We start from the raw sequence: 24,709 nt of genomic DNA on the forward strand, positions 1-24,709 counted from the left end.
GTCAAGGCTTTTTGTTTCTTTTGATCAGAGTGCAGGTTCTCATAATCTGTGGCACCTCTGTGGCTGGGAATAGCTATGGAGCAGGTGTCATGCTCGTCTGACAGCAGGTTAACTCAACTCATCTCTAAAATCCATTCAGCCCTTTTGTGTTTGACATCTAATAAGCCCAGACTTAAATTAAAAGCCCATTAATGCCACCTAATCGTGCTTTGCCGTGCTCCCTGCACCAACCCCCATAACACTTCCTCCATGAGGAATTAGACTGGGCTGTAGGAGTGTGCCTTACCTATAGTACTTACTGCACAGTTCCACAGTTCACTCCATTAAAAAAGTTTCAGGACTGGGTGGAAGAAAGATTAGACTTTACTGAAATGGAGGGGCACAGGGGGAAAGGCAGACTAGGCTAATGTTTTGCAACTCATTTACTTGCTATCTTACAATTAGAGACATTATTACCACATTTATACCTGATATGAACAAGAGGTCTGTATCTGAATATCTTATCTGGATGAAGAAAAGGTGTAAAAGGCTGCATTGAGATCAGGATGTGATCAGACTGGCCAGACTCCTATCATGTTATACTCTGCCTCTTCCCTTTATCTCAAGCAAGCCTAGCAAAAAGCTGAAGACCACCACTTCCTAAGCTAAGGAAAAATAAATAGAGCTTGTACAGCAGCATCGCTACAGGAGATTCATGAGGGATCTCTAAGACATGCAAGATGACTGTCATGTGACCATTAGGGGTTGCTGAGCTACAGTAGCACTAGTGTTAGCAATATTCTCCATGGCCACTGATTTCTAGTACTTCTTAGAGAATGAGTAATGTTAGTCTAGTTAGCAAGCTACAAAAAAGTAGCCTAAGGATCCCTTTAGCAGTCTCCTATCCTGTGACTGTTGCCTTGCATGGTCAACCCTAAGGTGAAAGAAGAATTTCAAAACTGTGGATTATGTTTGATTACAATTATGTCCAATGCAGATGTTTTTAAAATCCTTGCTTTCCACAATATCTATGCATAGCAATTACCCTATGTTATGCTTAGGGGTATGTTATTTAAACACTTGCTTAAGGCAATTATGTCACTTCACTTAATAAAGGTATGGGAAAGGTTATGTTTACAGTTAATGAAAAGGTGAAACATTAATTGACAGTTTCATGCATGAAAGTTGGATTCGTTAGACACCTATCCACCAATACAATATCTATGGTGTCCCCAGAGTCCAGTGGAAGAAGAAGAGTGGAAGAAGACACTGACAAATGTGCTATTTTGTCATTTAGGTATTTGCTGTAATTCTTGCTTCTGTTGCATCTAAGCATCTGAACTCTTAGACTCTAAGACAATAAAAGTAACAAATTCAAAGTTACCGATTCTGATATAATGTTTTTCAAGTTCCAAGGATATGTACTGTACTCCCATTAAAATATGCTAGGACTTTTTTGTGTCACAGGTTAGAGAAGCACAACTGATCTAGGACACATGCACTCTTGTTTTGTCTGTTCGTAAGTTTCTTTGATTAAATAATCTTAAAAACTAAGGTGAAAAATGTAATCTAATATCTGTGATATTCATTATTTCTGTAAGTGAGAATGCCAAAAATCAAGTACACCTCAAGACCTTGCTTCAGTTTATTCTCCATCAAATTTGGACTCATAGAGAGGAAATATTTTTCTATGAGTTTCTCTTGGTGCAAGACAGGGATGACAAAGTGCCTCTGAACCTATTGCTTTGAAACACATCAGAGAAAAATAATGCTTTGTGGCACATCTAATTCATCAATGCACCACTACACCCCCTTTTTTCCAGCTTCAACGGTGATGCATTTTTTCAGACTGCCTCTGCAAGAATCAATCTACAGAAAAGCAGAAACTCCAAACATGTTCTGTACCAGTGGTCTGACCCCGTCGATTATCTCTCAGCTCAACTTATTAGCAACACTCAAGCTTCAAATGAAATCACTGAAAATGTATCTTTGTGATTCAGCTGGCAGAGGACCTTTCACTTAAATGCCACAGGATGCTTGACCCACATGGCTGCTGATCCTCCATAACATTACCTTTCCCCCAGTCTGAGATGAGAACAGCCACCACCCCTTAAACACATTACATGCCAGTAACCTGTCGGAAAGGTCTTACAGCTTTTTGTGAAAACTGGGAGCCTGCTCTCACGGTGTGTGTTAACAGTGTCCTGTGGCAGGTGAGGAGTTTGCAAGTTTTTATCCAAGCCCGTTGCTACGTCAGTTCCCCATTTAATACACCTTTAGCCAGGTGACAGGGAGCCATTATTAAAATCAGTAGCTGTACAAATTGGTTGGAATTAAAGCTTGCAGCCAGGGAAGCCACTAGAAATTGCAGCCTTGAAAACACCTCAGCAACAGCTCTGACAGAAAAAATACCCCTGTGTTGCCTTGCATGTGTTTTTGTCCAGCTGTCAGCTCCCTAAATCGTTTGACCCTGTAATTGTTTGACCCCTTAAAGCACATAAATTCTGTTTCATTTCATAGTCCAAGGGCCCTATTCCTTTCACTGTGGTCTTCTGATGTTGGTTAAGTGGGTGCAATGCAATTAACCCAGACCAGTATCTAAGGAATTACATCCATATTGGACAATTCAGCACCTCACAATGTGAATCCAATGCCAACATTTAGTGCAGTAATGCAGTGAGTAGTGTGTCCTTTATGCAGCAATGTGGAAAGTAAGGTTGTGAAGATCAAAGTGGGGGATGGGCATGCTGTGTGTCTGACTGTCATGCATCATGAGATGGCCTGTGTCCTGTCACATATCAGCAAATTAAGTTCATACTTTTTAATAAACTATAATCACAGACTTTCCCTGTGTTTTAGGTGTTTAACTTCAACTATACCTTAACAACAGTTAATTACAATGACCACAATCATTCCCTAACTTAGTTGCCATGTGTAAAAAAATGGGGATTTTGGCATTGGACTTCCAGAATTTAGCAGAATTGTTGAATACTGACATTCTTGTCCAACAAAAATATCAAAAATATATAAAAATATCAAAAATATTTTTGTTTACACTCAATATGGATGGCTTGCACAAAAGTGAACTATGTTGCAGGAGTGAATTAAAAAAAATTCTAGTGAGTGTTTCATAATTACACAATACTGTTTTGACAGAGTCCTTGTATCATCCACTGCTTTTTATGTAAAGTAACAGTTCAATACAACATGTAAAATTTACAGTAGAGTTAAGTCAACATCTCTCTGACGCAGTCTTACAAAAGCTGAATACTTTAAGCATTAAACAGGGAGGAGGAATTGCTGCACTACAGAATTTATTGTTCTTGGCACAACCTCCCCTATACCTCCCCTGTACTCTGCTGCTATGCTGGCTTTTCATTGGCACAACCTGTAAAGTCATATAACCTTTCACTTAACATATTCAGTAGAGGTGCAAAATAGCAATATTGCATAATTCTGTCTTTATAATGCGACTTTGATTGTATGTTAGGGTTTCTTTTCTAAAATGTGTGAAGCTGGCTGTGCACTGCAGTACTGACCTTCATTGCTGAGCAGCTGAAACTAAGAATGGAAGACTGGGAGTGTTGTAGTTAATAGTTTTTGTTCCAAAGTGGAGTTCAGGCCAGCAAGTGAGTTTTGAAAGCCAGAAATCAAGGATCTGGCAAAGGAATTGTTTAGTCATTGATATTGATCAACAAACCTTTTAAACCCTGCAGACCTAATATGTAAATGTGCTTTTGTCCTACGCTGAATTAAAAACATTATGTCCCATCTACTAGATATAAAGAATATTTCTAAAATGGCAGCATTGAAATATGTTTGATATTTTCATATTTTATTTTTGTATATATGATGTTACGAAGATAAATATACTTTACACATTTTCACATGATAGTCTTTCATCACAGTGAAATCTGAACCTACATATTGTTTAAAAATGCAAAGGACAGCTTCAGGAGGTGTTAACTGGTGACATATTAAAGCAGTGTGGGGCATTAGGTATTGGGTTTAGAAGGTACACTCTGAAAAGGAGTCCTATGAGACATGAGCACATACCACATAAATTCCAATTAAAAGGTTCTACCTTCAAATTGCAATCAACTACAGTATAAATTATACAAAGTATATGCAGAAAAAAATGTTATCTATGATTCCTCTCACAATTTTTTACATGTGCAGATGCTGCACTGTTTTTGTCACTAACAAATCACTGTGTGTCCTGTGTTACCACAGCTTAAATTGTTCAAAATATTGTAGCTAGGTCTAACTGCTTTATTGCATGCATATCTGAATTTCCTTATATAATTTTGTGATGCACTACAAGTCTAAAATTACCAAATACAGAAATAGTCCAGGAACATGCTAGAACTACATCATTGTAATTTGATGCAACAGTGGAGTAAATGTATTTAGTTGCTCCACACCTCTGCCAATATATGCTCATATGCTTCAAACATAAACAAATTTATCAGTAAATGAACAGTAGACTAAATATGCTCTTTGGTCTCGGGCAAGCAGAGCATCCATGGAGATCATATGTGAAAACACCAGCTGAGAGCAGGTTTTCTGTCAAAACACTCAGGAGCATTACATGTTTGACCCCCCCTCCATCTTGTGTTCTCTTTGAAGCTCAGAGTAGATTGAATCAACATACATGCGAGTTTCGGGGTTGTATTAAATTATAAGGTTCTCGTGAGCATCAGCTGACACATTTCATCTCCCGTGGCACCGCAGTGTGAGTGTAGTTTACTGCATGGAAACAGCTCTATCTGTTTAATTACCCTCCTCTGAGGCATCAACACATCTCAGCTGCCACCCCCACCACTCATGAATTAATGATGCGCATCTCTAGTTGTTATTAGTAAGCTGCATTGGGAAACAGACTGGTCGAAGTTAATTTGAGATTCAGCTTTAAAAAACCGGAGGTGGTTGTTGTTTTCCGCTGTAGTGACTGTTAAAACAACAAATATACTCCTTCACGTGTCTCAACAAGGTGTGCAGCCCTTCAGGGACTTCAATACACTCTTTGGATACAAGGCCAGCTGGCACTGGCAATGATCTCGAAAACTGACATGCTGGATATATGTGTTGTATAAAGAAAAGCTGAATTAATTAATAACACCTTGCAAGTACCGTAGTTAAAAAGTTGTCCTTGGTGAATTGAGGACTATTTCTATGTCAGTGCATGCATGTATTTATGAATGAGTTTGTGTGTGCATACAACAAGGGCCACAATTAATGCAAAAGCAACAAAGGTGAGTGAAATTCTGCTCAGCCTTAGTTGGTCAAATTCATACCAAAATTGCCACTCATGTTGCTGAACAATTGGATATTAAGGTTAATCTTTAAAATTTCTTCATTTTAATCCTATTTTTAATCTATTAATCTTCATTTTTTAGAAAAGATTCTTCAGTGTATGATTCTGAAGCTGTTATCTAAAGGTAAAATACTTACATAATGTTGCTTTAAATGTTATAGTGTCAGATGACATGAAAATCTACATTTTAAAAGCCCCGAATATGTATTTTCTCAATCATCTCCTTACCTAGAGTAAGGAATCTTACATTAACACATTATTTTCATCTAGCTTTTTAGTGTTAACCCCTTAATAAATAACACCTAAAGACGTTTCCCCCTTACTTTGACTATTATCATCAATATTTAATGTTAGAGAGAAATACTGTTGATTTGAAGCCAAGTTTTTGAGCTGTTAAAGAAACTGGAAATCTACAATCAAAAGCCCAGCTCTGATGTTGTTGAAAAGCTCATACCAGTTATATTTTTTCTCTTTGGTTTTCTTGTGTTTCTTGATGCTTTCAGCTCTTGCCATTATTGCTATGACTTTCCTGGACTTAACAGCTTGAACACCCATCACTGTGAGCTCCACTCACAGCAAAAGCTTTCTACTGTATGAATATAAACAGGCAGAGATTGATAAGGTATCATTGTCTTGTTTATTTCATTTTGTTTTAATTTTAGACAGTTGTGTATTGTCAGTCGAGATTAGGTTCAAATTAGAATGTGAGAGCTACAATAGAAATCACAGTTTTTCCATCATCTTGATGAAGCGCAGCACTTGTGAGAAAAGCCACTGGCTGATGAAAAGGTGTGGGGTGATACATTTCCAAGGATTAAGCTACCTGGTAACTCTTAGTGCAGGCAGAGCTTATTCATTACAAATCCAGTGCACTTTAATAAAGGAGAAATTACTGAGGAGCAGTGACTTCAGATCTTCTGGAGCATCAGTGTCAGCACAGACATCTTTCAAATTATATCCAGATGTGTTTTCAGTATTGGGACACACAGTTCACTGAAGTGCTCTGTTTCTGCAGGTTTAAACTGCTCTCACTGTAGCTGCTGAGTGTCTCTCAAGAGGTGTCCAATGCATTGTAATTACTTACAGGAGAGCCCTTAGATTCTGTGGCGGCAGAGCTTTGTTTAATACATGAAGAATGTTTTCTGACTGAGAGTCTGATATGATTAAAATTAGCAGATGGACAACTTGTTGAACAGTGAGCAGGATGTTATAACATCAAAGGCATTGAGTGCTTGTTTATTACACTGTGCCTGTGGTTCCAGTGTGCATTCACTCAATACCGGCACAAAACCTTTTAAAAAGATCAATGAGCACTCTCTTTACTTTTGATGCTGAAGCTGTCTTGATCACATTACAGATATAGAGTAAAACTCATATTACTCTATATATTTCTTGTGAAAATGAGGAAAATCTAACAGAAATATATAGTTTTGGTTTGTAAGATTTTTTTATCTTTCATTTTACAGAGAGACAGCAAACAACGGCAGAGATGGAGGAGTATGACACGCAACAAAGGTCTCCTAGCCAGAAATCTAACCATGGATGTTGCTGTTGTGGTACACATCTTAACCATCAGGCTACTGGATACCTTGCTGAACTGAAATTTGTATACAGAAATATATACTATGAAACTAAGTTTTGTGATAACAGCCCTACAAGTCTCTTTGTGGGCATCTCATGTAGCAGTGGTTGACTGACATTTCAGGACTGCCATTGTTAGGAGATGCACTGTCAATCTCCAAGATGCACTACCAACTGGAGCACATTATTCCTGTATATCCTATACAGAGCATTTTCCCTCTTCTTCCAACAAGCACACATTGCATGGCTTGGTTTTATTCTGTCATAAGGACAACCTAGATACACATACATATCCATAGATTCACCAGACAAACAAAAACACACATTTTCAACCCAACATTGGGCTAATTATGTTCCTAATTATATTCTATTCCTTCACATAACATCTGGGAGGACCCAACAGTCTGTTTAGTTTATACTCTACTATACTGAAGTGATACCACAAATTATTTTTTGTGGATTTGTTAGATAGATATTTGTCATTGCTGGTTTTGGTTTTTAACATGCTGCACCAAATAATTTATACCAGCAATGCCAGACTATCAATTTCTCTATAGCTCTCTCTTATTCCACATGTTTAAAAAATAAATTGAGACTATAATCAATGAAACAAAAGTGTGACAGTTGTATTGTGTTGATGTTTTGCACTGACTAAAGTGACTCTAAGGCAGTGAGATATACATAGATTCAGTTATGTAGATTCCAGTCTAAGCATACAGGAGGTCTGTGGTATCAAATCAGCTTTGAACCATCTTGTCCCTATTACAAAACTTCAAGAAAAGCATGAGTGACTTGGCATGTTTTCCCCAATCAATTCTCCCTGATACTGTAGAAGAATTAGCAGGGAGGGGAAAAAGGCTAAATTCACTCATGCCTATCTTGGAGCTGTGTGCAAAACACATTGCAATTCAAGGCTGAACTGGCAGCCTGTACCCTTGATTACTCGTTCTCATTTAATACACCCTGAAAAACCTTACAATTAAAGCTCAAAAGCTGAACTTGAATATTAATACATGGTGACTTTCCACTTTCCCAAGTTGTAAGGAATATAGACATCAGTGTCCCACCATCCAGGTTGTCTTTTTGTGTCTGTCTGGGTCACTTAATATGTTGGAATATATTCCAACATCTTAATTCTGGCTTTCCTTTTATTCAAGAACAATGAACAATGGCAATGTCACATTCATATATGTGAACGTTAACAAACAGGATCTTTATCTGACAAATTCTCCAGAGGAAGATTATCTGAAGACACACCCTTCCTGTGAAATTATGAGTTGATAAAAGTAAAGGTCAGAGCTAATATCCCTGCCACAGATTTTAAACTACACTGTTGCTTGTCGTTATAATGAAATTCACCTAAGTTAACTCCCCACAGTGTAGACTTCTGAGGGGAAAAAAAATCCTATTGATCGAGAGAGTTGTGGGGATTCTCCCAAGCATTTTCACAGCACATTTCACCGCATCAGCACTGCCTCAGGGCATCATAGTGAAAGCAGCAGACTAGTGTAGCTCTTGAGGAGCAGGGTGGAGGAACTTGATACAGGTGAAGTGAATATAATGACTTAGCTTTTGACATACCAGGGAGACGGGAGCACTTCAGGGCTTGGTAACAGCATCCCGGTACCTTGATCCCTTGTTATAGACTATTGATCCGAAATGTGAGCTTCTGTATTTTATGAGCATAGACTGTAAAAAATGCTAAAACACAATGTTAACTTTCTACTGTCTCATTGTGTCCCCATTGAAACATTATTTTCTATTTCTGCCATTTCCTACTTTATTTTACTGCACTGTAAAATGTGCACCTTAATTAACTGTAGCATCTCACTGTTAGCAATAATAATAGTAAAGGTAGTCAGAGTTGTATCAGTAGCAGTTTAAAGGTGCTATATGTAAGCTTTTGCTATCACTACATAGCCAACATCAGCATTAACAACTCTTTCCTTACTGGTTTAGAGGAAACGTTCAGCATCAAATTTCATTCCTTTACTAAGAGCTATTTCCAGTGACAGAAAGTAAAAGCAATGATTTCCTTCATGTTCTATCACTTCTTTTCTTCTACTGAAGTTAGCATGCTAACCAGCTGCCCACGAAAGCTATATATTTTCCTTTCGGATATCTATTACAGCTGCACCTTCTTTTTCTTAAGACCTTGTTTCTCTTTTAGGCTTTCTCCCTTTCTCTAGGCTGTATAAGGAGGTTGCCTGAATTTCTCATTGAACCATGCCATTCCCCACCTGTCCACCAAACACTAGCTTGACAGGTGTAGCAACAGCAATACTATGAATATTGCTTTTTATAATCCATTTTGGTAGTTGTTATCAGCAGCAGCAGCAGCAGCAGCAGTAACAGCTCTATTATAAGACTGGTGGCTGTATCCACAGCAACTGTAGTAATAACAATATTATCAAAAGTAAGAGTGTGATTTACAAATAAGAGAGTAATAGTAGTAGCGGGTAGCATTAGTAGAAACAAACAAGGGAATACAGTATAATGTTAGTATTTATAGTTATAGTGGCATAGCAGTGGAATTGCCAGTAAAAATCAAGTCATGAACAACATCAAAACTTGGGTTAGTGATACTGGCTGCATCCCTGCAGAGAAGCTACAATTAGCTTCATACTACTTCACCAGATATCATATATCATCACTTTTAACATCATGGTGGATCCCTGCACAGTCTAAAGCCATAACACAGTTAATTAATTCAGACTGTAAAAACAGGGTATTGTGACAGTTGAAGAGAAATGATGTAACATAGTGCTTAAAAATACATAAGGCGCTCCATGTTTTTAAAGACAAAGCCAGAATAATCAGTGTGTCTAAGATGGTAAATCCGAGTCTGAAATAGATTTGTAGTCTGCTGCTCGTGGACGGTTTGAATATTAAAGAATTTTGCAATATAGTTTTTATTAATGGATTTAAATGGTTTTAAAAGACAATTGTTTTTCTAGAGATATCTGTAGAGCATATAACAAGATTCTCAATTTTAGAACAATTATCTCTTGACATTAGCCAGACAGTCACTTACTACTGGCAACTTACAGCTACAAGTTGGCACTGAGTTCTGCTGGCATAGCAGTTAAAGGAAATGCTTGCTGACAAATACCACGAGCCAAAGGTTAAATAAAACAGTTTTGGCCCCAGAACAGAGCCTGAAGACGCATAATCACCGATGGAGACTAAACATTTACTGTTTGATGGTTAGAACAAGAACCATCCCTTGAAATACAAACCTTATTCCCCAGTCTATCAATTACAATAACATGATTAATCACATCCGAGGGTGGGCTCAGGTCAAGCAGTGCTAACACTGAGCACTTACTAGAGTATGCATTCATCAGATGATAATTAATAACCCTGAGAATTCACTGCAATGGGTTTTACAAAAGCCACCTCTAGTTTGGAGATGAAAACCATTTCAAATGCAACCAAATACACATTTACACTTGTCATTACAAGGGCCTCTTACCAGATATGATCTAGACAAAATATAAAACACACAAAAATATGACAGTAATCAGTTTTGGTTTTCCTGGGCTTCTGTAAATGCAATCATTCAGGGCAGTGGTAGGCACCTGAAACTGTAAGTGAACTACAAAAACCCCCAGAAGATGAATAGCTTCAGCACCTCACTAGTTAAGACAATAACAGTTTAGCTAGCTAACAACTAACTACAAGCACATGAATGGTGTTTAAGGACAACAAATGAGAAAAACTTTTATCGTCTTCACAGGCTCTCACTCATGCTGCTCCCTCACCCACAAAGATCATTCAGTGGTTGCGATGATCAAGGATCAGATAAATGCTATAACAGTGATGTGCCTTCAGTATGACTGTATGTGTTGAAATTTCTGGAGCCATTATTTCCTATTGCTTTACTGATGTAAGGAGAAGGACAGCTAATTTCAGAGAGATTTTAGCTGCCATTATCGCAGAGCAGACAATATCAGTGTTATTCTTGCCTAAGCCAAGGCACTGTTACCTGGCTACAGTTAGTCTAAAAGTCTGCAGCAAGATTACCCACTAAGACTTCATATTGCTCGCATATCACCCCGGTTCTGAAGTCACTACACTGGCTTCCAATTTAATTTAGGATTCAATTCAAGATCCTCCTCCTCATCTATAAGGCCTTGAATATTTTTTTCTCCAGAGTATATCAGTGAATTACTAATACCTTATACCTCTGCTAGGCCCCTCAGGTCCTCTGAGCAAGGCCTGCTAGTTGCACCTCTCTCAAGATTGAAAACACAAGGGAACTGTGTGTTTGCTGTCCTGGGTCCCAGGCTGTGGAAGAGTCTCCCCCTGGGAGTCAAGTCAGTTCTCTTGAGTGTTTTAAGTCACAGCTGAAGACTTATTTTATTTCCAAGTACTTTTGTGCGTGAGTTATTGTGTACACTATTTTGATCTGTAATGCTGTTTATACTATGCTGTCTCCTGTAGTACTGTTGTTTTCACTCCAGTTCTTTTAACCTTTAACTCTTTCATGAACCACTTTGTAGCTGAGGTTTTCCAAGGTGCTATTTAAATAAAACTTATTTAATTCACTTACTAATGTAGCAACACTTGGGAGAGGTAAAGCTTTTGTATGCGTCGTGCAGAGGTATCTACATCATTTTGACTGGAATGGCTAGAATGTAGTTCAGTTTAAATCTGAAGATGCATTTAAGATTTTTTTCTGGTATCCAATCTCCTTCAGACAGATGAAATGAATGATTGTAAATGGGTTAAGAGAGTCTGAACACATGGCATTAAAAATTCAGTAGTACCATGCAAGCAAGCTATAGCCAAAGTTAGTGAATCTCATAACCTATATATAAGGGAGCTAGTGGGTGTCTAGGCAACCTCTGGTCTCTCACTGAAATTGATGGAAAGTGTCTTAACAACTCAGCTCTGAGGCCTCATGAGAAGCAACAATGAACTGATGTACTGATGATTGCACAGTTAATAATTTTTCAGAGGTAACGATCGGAGCCACAGGAACAGCTGTCAGAGCAGCGATTACAAAGTGATCAGCAAAAGTGAATAAAAACCTGGAGAGGTAAGTTTAGAAAAATTTAATCTCAGTCCAGATGATCTGATTGTTGATTGTTTCCTGGATGGAGCAATAATATGCACAGCTGGGTGAAATCATTAGCAGATCCATTGTGGAGAAGACTGCACCATTTGCACTCAAACTGACAAAAGAGAGACAATTCTGTGGGATGTTCATTAAAGATGTGAGAGCACACAGTGTGCTTATGATGTGTAATGACTGCCATAAAAAAGGAATAAAATAACAATACACCGGTGATCAAAGAGAGAAATGCCTTCTCCCCTTAGGAGTGTTTAGACACAGAACAGAGGCAAGAATTTGGCATGGTTTTTAATTTTAAACTACATGCTAAAAATGATCATGATCAAGTACTGTTCAGCTCAAACTCTTTAAACTTTAATTTTATAAATGTTGGGTACCTACAGGGCACAGTACTGGTTAACAAAACCAGTACTGTGGGAAAAATGGTGTTGACAATCTTGTTCATATTGTAGAGCAACTACACACTATATTACAGCCCACACAATGCCATACTATAACAGAAGGTAAAGTAGCACCTATGACTCACAAATTAAAAATCTATGAAAGTTATTTGATTAAATTTTGTTGAAGTAGTAGTTAAACATAACATATCATCCTTACTAACTAACAAATTAAGCTTCAGACACACAATAAATATCTTATAAATATTTCCATTAGTGTGCAGGGCAAAGGTTGTGAATGTAATAAAATTCCAACATAGGCGTCTTTCCTGTTACGCTGTAGTGCACACCAGTTTTCTCTTTTCATAACACAACAGTTTGTGTCTCCAGTACTTTGTCTTCTGCCCCAAAGCAAGATTTTAGTTTTGCAATTCGAGAAGGAAACCCAGTGTAGAATTTCAGTTTTCTCTTTTTCTGTAATCTCAGACTACAAACTGTATTTGTATTTGCTATTTTTAGTTTCACTCCCTATTTTGCCATATTAAACAAAAGGATTCCCCCCAAAAAATCATTGAGCTCTGCTTAATACAGTTACCTATCTCTACATTAAGGATTCATCAACATGAGACCAGATTTATTCAATAACCCTGCTCTGGCTTCGTGTACCTCGGAAGACACAGTTTGATCATCACCACTTCTCCTTTTCTACCAAACACTTTTTTTTTGTCCCTGGGTGATTTTACTGCCAGCCTTAAGAATATCACCTCCTTGCCCACAAAGTCAGGAAATGGTTTCTCATTGCTTTCAAATCCCTTCCCTTAAATAACCCTCATATAACACAGCAAGGTCCCATCTCAATCTACTGCTCTTTTCTGTGTTGGGTCCCTGGAAAGTGAATTCTCAATGCAGCAGTGGCCAAAAATACTATCCTCATAAAATCTGATGTCTGCTGTAATATGTGACTTTGTCACTTTCAGTGTCAGTCAGATCAGCCTGGTGAGATTCATGTGTCATTCCAGTCCTGTCTCCCAAAACGGACCCTTATATACTAATAAATAGTTTTCCCACAAGTTATGCAAGAAGATTTGCTGCAAAGTTTATATTCATTTGCTATGTTTTTTCATGTGAAGTAAATGCAATGTTTTTGTACTGTATACAAGGTAAATTAAGGTGGTTGCTATGACCTTATTTCTAACAGTGAATATTGTCAGGAATACAAATGTAATTCAGTTAGCGTTACATTTCTCCTGAAATGTATTTGCTGTTGCCCATTAGTAGTATAGAAATGTAGTATATAGGAGACAGGGATGATGATTCAGTCAGTAGCTGCTACTAATGTTGCTGTTGACTATATTTGTGAAAAGGTATCACTGTAAATTAGTGGTCATTTCTAGATTATGAAGATACAAGATTGTGAAGATAAAGAGGAATGACATAAGTAAGACATTCCAGCTCTGATGTATTCACCACCATGAATATTCTTAATATGACCACTTGACAACCAGAGATAATCGTGAAGTACACAGGAAGACAGAAAAGTCCTTCTGCAGGTTCTTATATTAGGGTCATATTAGTGCTGTAATTTCTTGGGAATTGGGGCCTATTAGAAAGAAAACAACACTAATCAGGATGAAGGAGAGCTGACCAACTGCTGAAAAACAGCCATGATTGCCTCACAAAAGCCCAAGGCGCTTGCAGGACAGTAGATCTGATTTCAATCCAGCCTAGATAATATTTCTTCATTTAGAGTTGTCCCCGTGAGCCTGTTTTGTTTTGTGCCATATCACTAGGAAATGTAAAACTCATACCTGTAAAAGGCAGACAAGTGTTGTTGCAGTCCTCCTCTGCTGAATAGTAGTCTTCTCTCACAAACACCCACCATCGTGAGATGTACAAATCTGGGTTCCAAATGCTGCTGCCATAAAATCTCTGTCAGTTCTTCAACACACCCACTGGCCCTGAGAGTGAGGGGTGGGAGTATCACCTGGAGAGGGGACATTATAGTAAGAAGTGTGCTCCACTTTTGGCACCCTCTGAACAGATGGCATCAATTAAGTTATCATCCACTAGGGGAATAAAGATGTATTCCAACAGAAAAAATATACTGAGGATGGCCGTGCCTGCCATTAGAATGAAGCCAACTGGCTAAACAGCAAAAGATCTTTTCTTTCATAACAACAGTCCAGCAGATCGTTTTATTTACATTACCTGGATGAATGAGATCACTTTGTATAGACGAGACTCCAGAGCAATAACTGAAACTTGGCTTAAGTGTAACTAATGCATCTCATTAAAAAGTGGCATAGTGTTTCCCCAAGTGTTACAACTGTATGTGCCGACTAAGGTCCAGGCTTGGAATATCTAAATGTTTCGCATTTATGCATTAAACCTAAACTCAGCTTCCCAGCATCTGAAATACTGGCATCATGGTCTGTTCAATGAGAAAACAGGCCAACATCCAGTTAACTTCTATCCTTATTTGCCCTGGCTATTCACATTAGATTTTAAATTTATTTAAAATAAATCCTGATGGTGCACTATTTTCTACTTCTCTTTTCTCTCACTAAATCTGTTGGTTTTACTCAGCATTTTTGCCTCTCTCTGTCACTGTCAACAGTAAATCTTGCCTGTAAACTATCTTTATTTTATTTTTCTCTTAATGTGACACTTTATCAGTTCAGCTGAAAAAGTTATAGTCAGCAATTCATAGGAAGTCAACAACTTAACTGATGACCTCAACTCAATTTTCTAACATCCGAGCCATTGATCTGCCCCACTGTGTAAAGCATGCAGTTTATTCAATTCAGATCCTGTGTATAATTGTCTCAGTGAGAGCCTTTTAATGACTGCTGTGAATATTGTTGCTGACAGCTGTTGCAAGACCATGCAACAACAATAACAATAGTAATAGTTGTTGGGAGGGAAAATACCCAACTGAGGATGTAATGGGCTTACAACCCATGAGAGCTGGATTCAAGGCCAGTTCAACATGCTGCTCACATCTACACGCATTATTAAAAGTTATAAATGAAGAATTTTGAGAATGAGTTTGAAGACAACTTAAGGTTGCTGCAAAATAACAACTTGAAAACCTGAAAAGAGGTGCTTGACAGAGGAAAAACAAGGACCTCACATTAATCAGCACCTCGAGTCAAAGTCAAAGACACAATCCATTTAAGTTCAGTGACAAACAGCTAACCAAACTGTGGACACAAAGGCGAAAATACTGGGTCTGGAGGGTCAAGAGTTCAAGCAGCCAAAGAAGGAAAAGACCTGGGGGCAGAAACATCCAGAGTGAAATTGCCTAGGGCTATACTGACAAAAGGGAATGGTGAAACCAGCCTCGAAAACAGGAGTGGACAGACTAAAAAGGAAGAGCTGTAAGCAGGACAGATAAGATGGAGCATGTCGGAGGATGTCATACAGCATATTACTCAGGAGAAGAGAGGTTTGGAGTTCACAAATACAAAGAGGCAGCATCAGAACCAAACTGGTGTAAGCGACAGCAAACAGTTGTAGTGTGGAGGAGAGACAGCTCAAAAACACAACGGAGAAAGGCACCAGAAAGGAAGATCAGACAGATCAGAATGGAAGTGTCAATATACTACAAGTAAACAAAGAATCATTTGATAGAACTGACTAAAGGAAATCTTTGAGGGAAATGAAAAAAAATGAAAGGACAAAGAAGAAAGGAGCCATGACAGCATTTTATAAGCAGCCCTTTAAATATGTAGAGCTACTCTTAAAAGGATAAGCCTGCTGTTATTTTTTTCTTTTTATTATTAACAACAATTCCCCTGAAGATACTAAAAACAGCAATGAAATTCTCCTTCCAAGGATTGTCTGTAAAGCCACAGCTTGATTTTGCCGAGCTTCAGTGCTTTAAAATGTTGCTGCTTTTGGGGAACTAACACCTTTATTGTGCCCAACACAGCCAGTGTAGGGTTTTTTTTAAGGGGGGTGGGGGTCAGCTTAAACTGAACAAAGAAATGTAGACACAGATCTGTGTGCTCTAACATAATCCCTGGCCTCTCCCTTGTCAACCTACTGTATAGCCTCCAGGGATTCAAAATCTAGTCACATCTAGTCAGGAGTTGTTTCAGAATAAAGGCATGTGTATGTGGTCAAAACAAACCAGTTCATACAGGATGCTGTCCAAACACATCTAAAGGCAAAAGTGTAAAAGTGATGTAGATCACTGAATAATTATCTATAATGCCAGCTCTAAGGGGATGTGTTCTATGTTTACTTGGGATCAGATCCAGAGACAAACATTTGAAATGGTTTGTGTAAAAATCATATTTATTTGGTAAACAGAAGGAAGCTCATGCACCGATACACAGGGTACTGTGTGAATGAGTGCAAAATATGTAATGTCCAATAAAAAAGTCATTGCTGTATATACATGATGAGGGGCGTCTTATATTCAGTATGTGTGTATTAAAAAGATTGTGTTGACATTCACTGTTACCCCCAAAATATATAGTTGTATTGCACTGAAGACATCACTGTTTATATGTGTACTTGCTATGGGAAACTATTCCTGCTATTGCTTCCTTATGAGTGATTTATATTTTATTCATGATCAAACTAGCTGTATACTGGTAAATGTTTCACTTTTTGATTATCATTTCACAGTAACTGTGTACAAAGAAATGAAAAAGTGTGCTGTTGGCTCATGCAATACTCCAAAATCTAGCTAAAAAATACAGTCAAAACAGTTGCACCTTGTTTCAGCACCTTGTTTCAGCCTGGCAGAGGTAACCAGCCTGCCACCCCTGAGCTGTTTCTCTGCCACTCTGTCACGACTTGCCTGCCAAGCCTCCACCACTCTATCACTGCTTCTCTGACACCTTTTGTCTGATTCTCTCTCACTTTTCTGCCACTTTTGGACCACCATGAAACTATTTCTTTGCACCTATTTCTACCCTTAAAAACTCCACAGGTAAAAAAAATGAGAAATATTTCACCTGGTCATGATTCTACGATATGTTGACACAAACACAGATGATCATGCATGGTGCAGCTACTCAGGTGTCCCTGATCAACAAATGACAGATGAAAAATGTGTGCCGCAACTGTAACACATTTGGGAGTGTGAGATGACTCCATTATCAGGGGCTGTGCTCTGATTTTATCATATTAAGAGTTGTGCCACTTCTCATGCATGCATTAGTGAAACCCGATAATTGATGGAAATTCTGGATTTGAAAAACTGATTTCCTATTCCAATAGAAAAACTGTTTCACATTTTTAATATTCAAGCACTCCACAACCACAATTTAAAGTTTAACCAGCAGAAAGCTTTCAATTTTTGGCAACATTTGCACACATACTGGTAATCAAATTATTTTTTGGCCAACTGGGGAGAGAGCAACACGGTCTTAATAATGATGTATAACAAGAGGCAGAAATGCCACAATAACATCTGTCACATACTTTTCTGCTGGTGCTTCTTTCTCTTGAATAAGTTTAAAAGCAATAAAACACAGCACCATGGACAATTACTTTGTGTGTGAGAGTATCTATTTTGCAGGTTTGCTTATCATTACTATGGTTGGTGTTGCATATGTCATTAGAGGCTGGTGTTGTTTGTGTCAACATTTCTACAAAAAAGTGCATTTACATGATGTAGGATGTGTTATTGAGCAAATTTTTCAGCAAAGCCACAGAACATGACTGTGGCCTGTGCCTTTGATGTCACCTGAGCCAGCAGATGATGAAGTGCAGCATGGAAATGCTCGGTACTGAAAATGTACTGTGCTGTTTGACCACTACTGAATCACCTACCTGTGCCTCTCCTCCTACTTTGGCATACTTAAGTTCAAGGTGACTTACTAATTCCAAACAGGTGCAGGCAAGATTAAAAAACACTAAAAGCCCTCAGTGCACCTGATGAATATGCTATTTTACTGACACAAATCTCTAATAAGCATTGTGCATCATCAAAAAATGGAGCCCACTGACTTCTTTACTGACATAAATTTGGACAGCCCAGTAACTGCCTTGTATGAAGCTGCGAGGATATTAGAAGAAGACAATTGTTTTTCCACAAGGAGAGATGTGACATTGAGCTCTCTGCTGTGCTATCCTTGGCCTCAAAGCTGCTGTCAAAGTGCTCAGTTCAGATTGAACTTTGAGCTTGTTTGCAGCTTACCTTTCAATTTGTGACCATCAAGCTTGTAACATGACATGAGGGAAGGAGCAAGGAGAAATGTAACAGTTTAATGGCAGCACTTGACTGAGATCTTGCCGCAAGCTTGCTAAAGATGATGATGCTAGAAGCAATGATACTCTACACATCATGGGGCTAAGAGGCCTGCAGAATCAACTAGTTAAAAGTTTTTTTTTAATTGCTTGCAGTGTTTTTACTGCTAACAGTAACCAAGATTTGGTCATTTAGTGGAATTCAACTCTATGAATAGCTTCAGCCCTACAAGAGATATAGAGCAGTCCCTGAAGAAGTAGCACTACAGTGACACTACGATGAGTCACAATTGCAAACTGATGAGACATGGTGGCTGGGCCAGGGCTAGCTAGTTGGCATGCTAAATTCAGTATAAGAAAAATAGTGACAGAACTAGAAGTAAAACATTGTAGTTTTATTTCTGTGGTGGCAAAAGCAACTGGAGTCAGGTCTGATTAATCTAACCAAAAAAAGATGAGCCTCTGTATTAAGTAGGGAGATTGTACTTGCAACAAGAATGAAAAAAGAGGAAACAGAAATGTTGGTAAGAGATCCCAGAGTGTGAGAACATGGAAACTTTCTCACAGTAAGCATGTCACATGACCTGATTAAGTTATGAAAACAATTGAGGTAGCACTTTTTTTAACCAAAAAGACAGAATAAACATCCCTTCAAAGGGACACACAGCACCAACCAGTTGGTCTCTTCGCTATCCTGACATCATCTGATGTTCAACCTGCAAAACCCTGACTGCAAAATCCCTACTCAACAAAGTGCAGAAGCTGTTAGCAACCTGTTGACAGAATAATGACAAGATTGTCACAAAGGTCAAAAATCATGGCGGAAGAAACGTCAGAGCAGGGCATGGCAAAGTGGTAAATGAGACAGATTTGTGGCTTACAAAGAGCAAAAGGGCAGCAGGGCCACATCAGTGAACTAGTTCATGTGCCGTTTCACCATGAATGGCAAAAGGCTTCAAAGTCACATTTCATACAGTTGGTTGCTGCTAGGATACAACTGTCGGTGTGCAGTGACTGGTGCATGGTCAGATTAGAGCAGAAAACCTATTATTATGGCGGCTGCTATGTATTTGATAGGGGACTATCAGCTTGCTATTCCCTTTTTAGATGGACTGCTATGGTGCTTGCTATCTGGGACTTTTCTTGGGTGTAGATTACAGTAAGTCCAACTTCATGAGCTAAAATTGGTTCCTGGAAGGCATCAGGTCACTGGTCTTTACTGTGTCCCCAAAATAAGATCCATTCCTTAATTTTCCAACTGAATTCCCACTAATGGATATTTTAATATTTCTATTACCTCTGAACATTGTTCTGGAGGTTAACATTATTTTGCAATTAAAGCATCAATCCTCATTTAGTAACTGTATTCGGCTATATATCTCTCACTGATTCAACGTCAGACTGATGCTGACTCTGCATTTCTGCTGTCGTCACACACACTGTACTATGGTATGACTGCCTAACTCTGAATAATGTACTCTCATTCATGTATTTAAACACACTTTGGGACAGTTTTTTTTTTTTTTTTTTGGACTAAGATCTGTTAAAGTGATCCAGTTTAGTTTAGTTAAAGAGATCAAAACACCATACCTGGTATAAGTTCAGAGTAATCAGATTTACTCTTAAAGTAGAATTTGTTGGCACTACAAATGCAAATGTACAGTAGCTGAACTTTACCTATCCCTCACAGCAAACAGCCATGAAAAAAAAGTGTTGAATAAATTCACTCTGAAAGTTAAATCAAGTTGGGGTTTTGACAGGTTCAGCTGCCTTTCATTTTTAGCTTGCCAAATACTGCTCATTTAACCAAAAAGCCTTAAACCCATGAAATATTCAAAGTACAGGAGCTAATCGCAGGTTACAGCTTCTCAGAGGAACATTTTGACTAATTTGGCACATGTAGCACTGTAAATAGTCATCTTCTTTCAGAGGGTTTTACAGGAATTATTTTTTCCTGTATATTTACAACTAAACCTCCATGTAATACTGTCAGAATCTTTTCATCTCGGACAATTAAAGAGATGATCAAGAATTATTAAGATATATGATTTAAAACAGTGCTGATATACTTTAAACGTTGTATGTATGCATGTAACTTTTTCCTCATGATTAAATCCAGTGCAATTTAGTTATAAGTGACTTGCACAGATTTATTTAAATGTCAAGCAAATACAATAGATTAAAGGAATAATGAAACCACCTTCAGCTTCTCTATTTTATTATCATGTTGTGAAGCATGTGAACATCATATCTTTCCAGTACTTATCCTGTTGAAAAATCTAATCAGACCAGGAGGAATTATTATTTAAAAAGTGTGAGGCAATGTTATTTCTGTGTTATTAGCATGCTCAGGCTTTATAATGAAATGCTAACAATAATATTAAAGTGGTGAAGTTTGTCTAACATCAAAACCCTGAAGAAAATAGAAACACCAACTGTGAGTCATAGCGTTGCTGTGTCTAAATCTGTAACAACTTAAGTATGACAGATTTAATTGTGTGGTGAATCTGATGAGTTCCATCTAACTGAATTTAACACAGTGAGTCTGTGCAAAGCAATCACAGATTTTTACATGGCAAGGTTTGTGCACATAGTTGTCCCCTCACTTTTTCCAGCACGTTCACTTATTAAATACACGCTGATATAAGAGACATTGGTGGCACAGTGTTTACCCTTTGTCCGTCCACATTGAAATGGCTTCAATTAATTTTGGTTACAGCTAATCTTGTTTGAACAAGGTGACACTTCTTCTGTGTTTAACCATATTCAGGCAAAACTATATACTGTACAACTAATGGTTATGCAATAGGAGAAGTGTAAGAGGAAGTATGACTGCTTTAAATACCTTTCCCACAGGGTAAAATGTACTCTATGGAAAACTGCGACAGCACACACTCATTCTTTATAAAGGAGCATTATTTACAGCCACCTTTTAAGTCTACAGGTAATAAGTGTTTTATGCTATAATATCACTCAAAATTGCTATCGAGAGTCAACATTTCTGATAACATACAAGACAGGGCAACCCTATCTCCTAGAAATTATGTTCATGATGAATAACTGAGCTAACTTAGGTTAGTACAAACACTGGACATAAGATACAATCAGCTAGCCTGGTTCTGCCCAAAGGTAACAAAATCTCCCAACTTTAATAAGTATTTTCCAAAATATTTACATTTTCATTAAAAATTTGTTTGCAGTACTGTCTACAGTACAGTCAGTGTGTTTGACCAGCAAGTAGTGTTGCTATAGGTAAATGCAGCATACCATGCCCATTGATTTAGATAGGGGGCTTAATTGTTGACAACCACTGTATAAAGAGTTACATGGAAGTGGAGGACAATAGAATATAGCGCACGGCATGACAGACATAGCAAGATAAAATAGAGGACAAATGTGCCAGTGGTGGTCAGTACCCACCAGATTATGGATCACTGCAGGGCCCATCTCCACTCCACACACAAATTAATGTGTAAATTAATCAATGGTATAAGATGGTATTCACTTCATTTTCAAAATATGGCACACACACATGCCAAATCTCTGTCATGTAACATACCCTGTCTGGCATGCGCCTAATTTGTCACTTGGCCTTTCAAATAATGGTTCACAGGGATAGAGAGAAGAGCAAATCATTTGATTAAAGTGGGGCATTACAGTGAGAGTGAAAATCATGCTGACAGGGAAATGTCCCAGATGTTACGTTTTGGACAATGAATATGCAGAGGGGGTGAAACTCTTGGCAGTTGGCACAGGTTCATTCCCTTCATTTGGATGGCCTCATTCCTGTCAGAGCTACAGCCACACAATGTCCGTCTGGAGAGCTAAAAATAGTGACAGAAGCAAAGAACACTGAAGAGAATAGTGCTCTCTTAAGGCTACACTGACCTGAAGTGAGCATTCAAATACATTGCTCAGTCATACAATGTGATTGTTTTCTTACACAGGTCAGTATATATAAACCTGTAAAAATGACCAGATTCTACACTGAGAATGACAATATGTCTTCTTCCATAATGACTTCGCTTTTTTACGGTCAACCACTCAGCTGTCCACCTAGAAATGCCAGCAATTCTCCTGAGCTCAACTAGCTTGTCTGAGTCATATGCTTGGTCCACAAATCACTCCTCTGAATGATTAAAATGACACCAAAACATTAGAGTTTTCAATGGCTCCTCACTTTTGTACAGAAGAGAGGACTGATGTCCTGTCACCCATCTGCAGTCATGACTGCCTGCAGCCCTCTCTCTCTCTCTCGCAAAGTTTTCATAGTTGGCTTACCACCCCATTGTTTGCCTCTACCATCCCATTTCTCCAAGAACAGCCAACTATGAATGTGCATTCTGCAGGCAGCCATAAAATGTCCAGCCTGCCCAAGCATTGTCGCTACAGTGGTTTCTAGGAATTTCTGCTGCTTTCTTAGGGTCAACTCAAGATACACAATTGGTATTCTTGGCTGAGGCAGTAGCTTACCCCTGCTTTTCTCCCTGTCTGCAGATAGTGTCTGTTTCATCCTTCACTACCCGCTTGAGGAACCTCCTCCACTCAATGTCAGTTTGCCTTTCATCCAGATAATAAAGTGAATAGTTGGGAAGCTGTTAAGTCCTTTCCTCTGCTCCTACCTGTCCCAGTCCACCATGGTACAGTTGATCCAGCTGAGTCGCATCCTGTGCCAATAACTTTCTGCCACTCTTCACTTTTAAATGAGATTTCCAAAATAAACTTATACATGGACCACAAAGGGTGGCCTGTGGTAGCTATAGAAACCCATGAAAACCTCCTAGCCACACCTAATGGTGAGATCAGACTTCCATTATTATCCTGAAAATGGCCCTCTGACAAACGCACCATGTCGACAAAGAAAATTCATATTTTGGCCATATAACCCCCAAAACCAACAACAACAGACCAAAGACCAAATCAACTATATATTTTACACAAGTGAGGTGAAATCAAAGCATGGCATCAAGTAAAACAGTGGAATCAAGTGGAATGCTTATATTGCATTCAAACAGTCAACAGGGAACATGGGAAGAACAAAAACATTTTTTTTTGCGTGTTACATATGCAATGTGCAGACATTCATCAATAAACTAAACAAAAATACTGTACAGCTTCTGTTTAATTAGCTGAATTGATTGTATTAGCGTTAATATTTAATTTGTAGGCCTGAGATATTATAAATGAAAACTTCTTTACATCTCCTACTCTGAATTACATCTAAGTGGAGAGTGATACTAAGAGGAGATTGGACTCCTAATAATTAAAGGCCTGTACCTGAACGCACCATCTCAGATTTCAGGTGGGCTAAACTGTTAACAGAACTGACTAATACAGAACGTGTACAAACAACTAAAACAATAACATTAAGAAGCATGGTTAAAGCACGTGTTTTGAGGACAACTTCGTGAGTGCTGTGAGGTGGAAACGTTAAAGTTACCGAGTTACGAACTGGTTTTCACTAGCTAGCATTGCAAGTAGTAAGAAACAACTACAGACGGATCAAAGGATTGTTGAACTGACTCAAGTGCTTACCTCTTCCAATACAGTCTGCTTGCAGGCCTCCTTTGTGTGGTCGTATTTCCATTTATGGCATGTGTGGCCGAAGAGGGAATGAAAACCGAGATGAACCTCTGAAATTTGCTCTCCTGGAGGACGCTTCTTCACGCAGTTCAGCAAAGGACAGCCACCCACCTGCGGCTCAAGTTAAACCCAGCGGCTCCGTCACTGCGTCATTACGTTTTCTGCTGGTTCGATGAGCAGTGCATCAGTTTGTCGGACTCTTTAATCAGTGCTTGTCACGTTTGCTGAGTTCATGTCATTGTGCGACTTGCAGGTGCTTGCAAACGCTTCGGTCCTGACCGCATCACTGTCGTGCACAAATGACGTTAAAGTACACAATCTCGGTTAATATTGCTTAATTAATACAGGTGACAGAAGTATGCTTTTGTCATGATTTATCAGTTACACATACCTGTAGTATGGTTTACTGGTGTGCATAAACCAAGTTTGTTTGTCTTCTCTGCAGCTGATTTTAATTTAACTGAATAAATCCTGTATTGACATCCAGTTCAGGTATTTATTAAGTGAACCTTTGCCCATATGCACTGCAGCAATCTAATATTACAGTATAGGTTTTTGCACTGGACCAGCTAGCCTATGATG

General features: G+C 38.5%; 1 long non-coding RNA gene across 2 annotated transcripts in view; it reads right to left on the bottom strand.

The window, feature by feature from the left end:
* Positions 1–24,451, bottom strand: part of LOC108888040 (uncharacterized) — a 67,632-nt gene extending 43,181 nt beyond the window's left edge. Inside the window, exons 1-2 of one of the 2 annotated variants that reach the window (XR_007814452.1) lie at positions 24,080–24,451; positions 14,146–14,321 (exon numbers count right to left, since the gene is read on the bottom strand). This is a non-coding gene — a long non-coding RNA (uncharacterized LOC108888040). The remainder of the gene's footprint in view (positions 1–14,145; positions 14,322–24,079) is intronic. The other variant, XR_001961732.2, reaches the window with a different exon arrangement.
* Positions 24,452–24,709: the final 258 nt, after the last annotated feature.

The sequence above is a fragment of the Lates calcarifer genome, linkage group LG2 (assembly GCF_001640805.2).
Source record: "Lates calcarifer isolate ASB-BC8 linkage group LG2, TLL_Latcal_v3, whole genome shotgun sequence".
In the NCBI taxonomy this organism is placed as follows: Eukaryota; Metazoa; Chordata; class Actinopteri; family Centropomidae; genus Lates; species Lates calcarifer.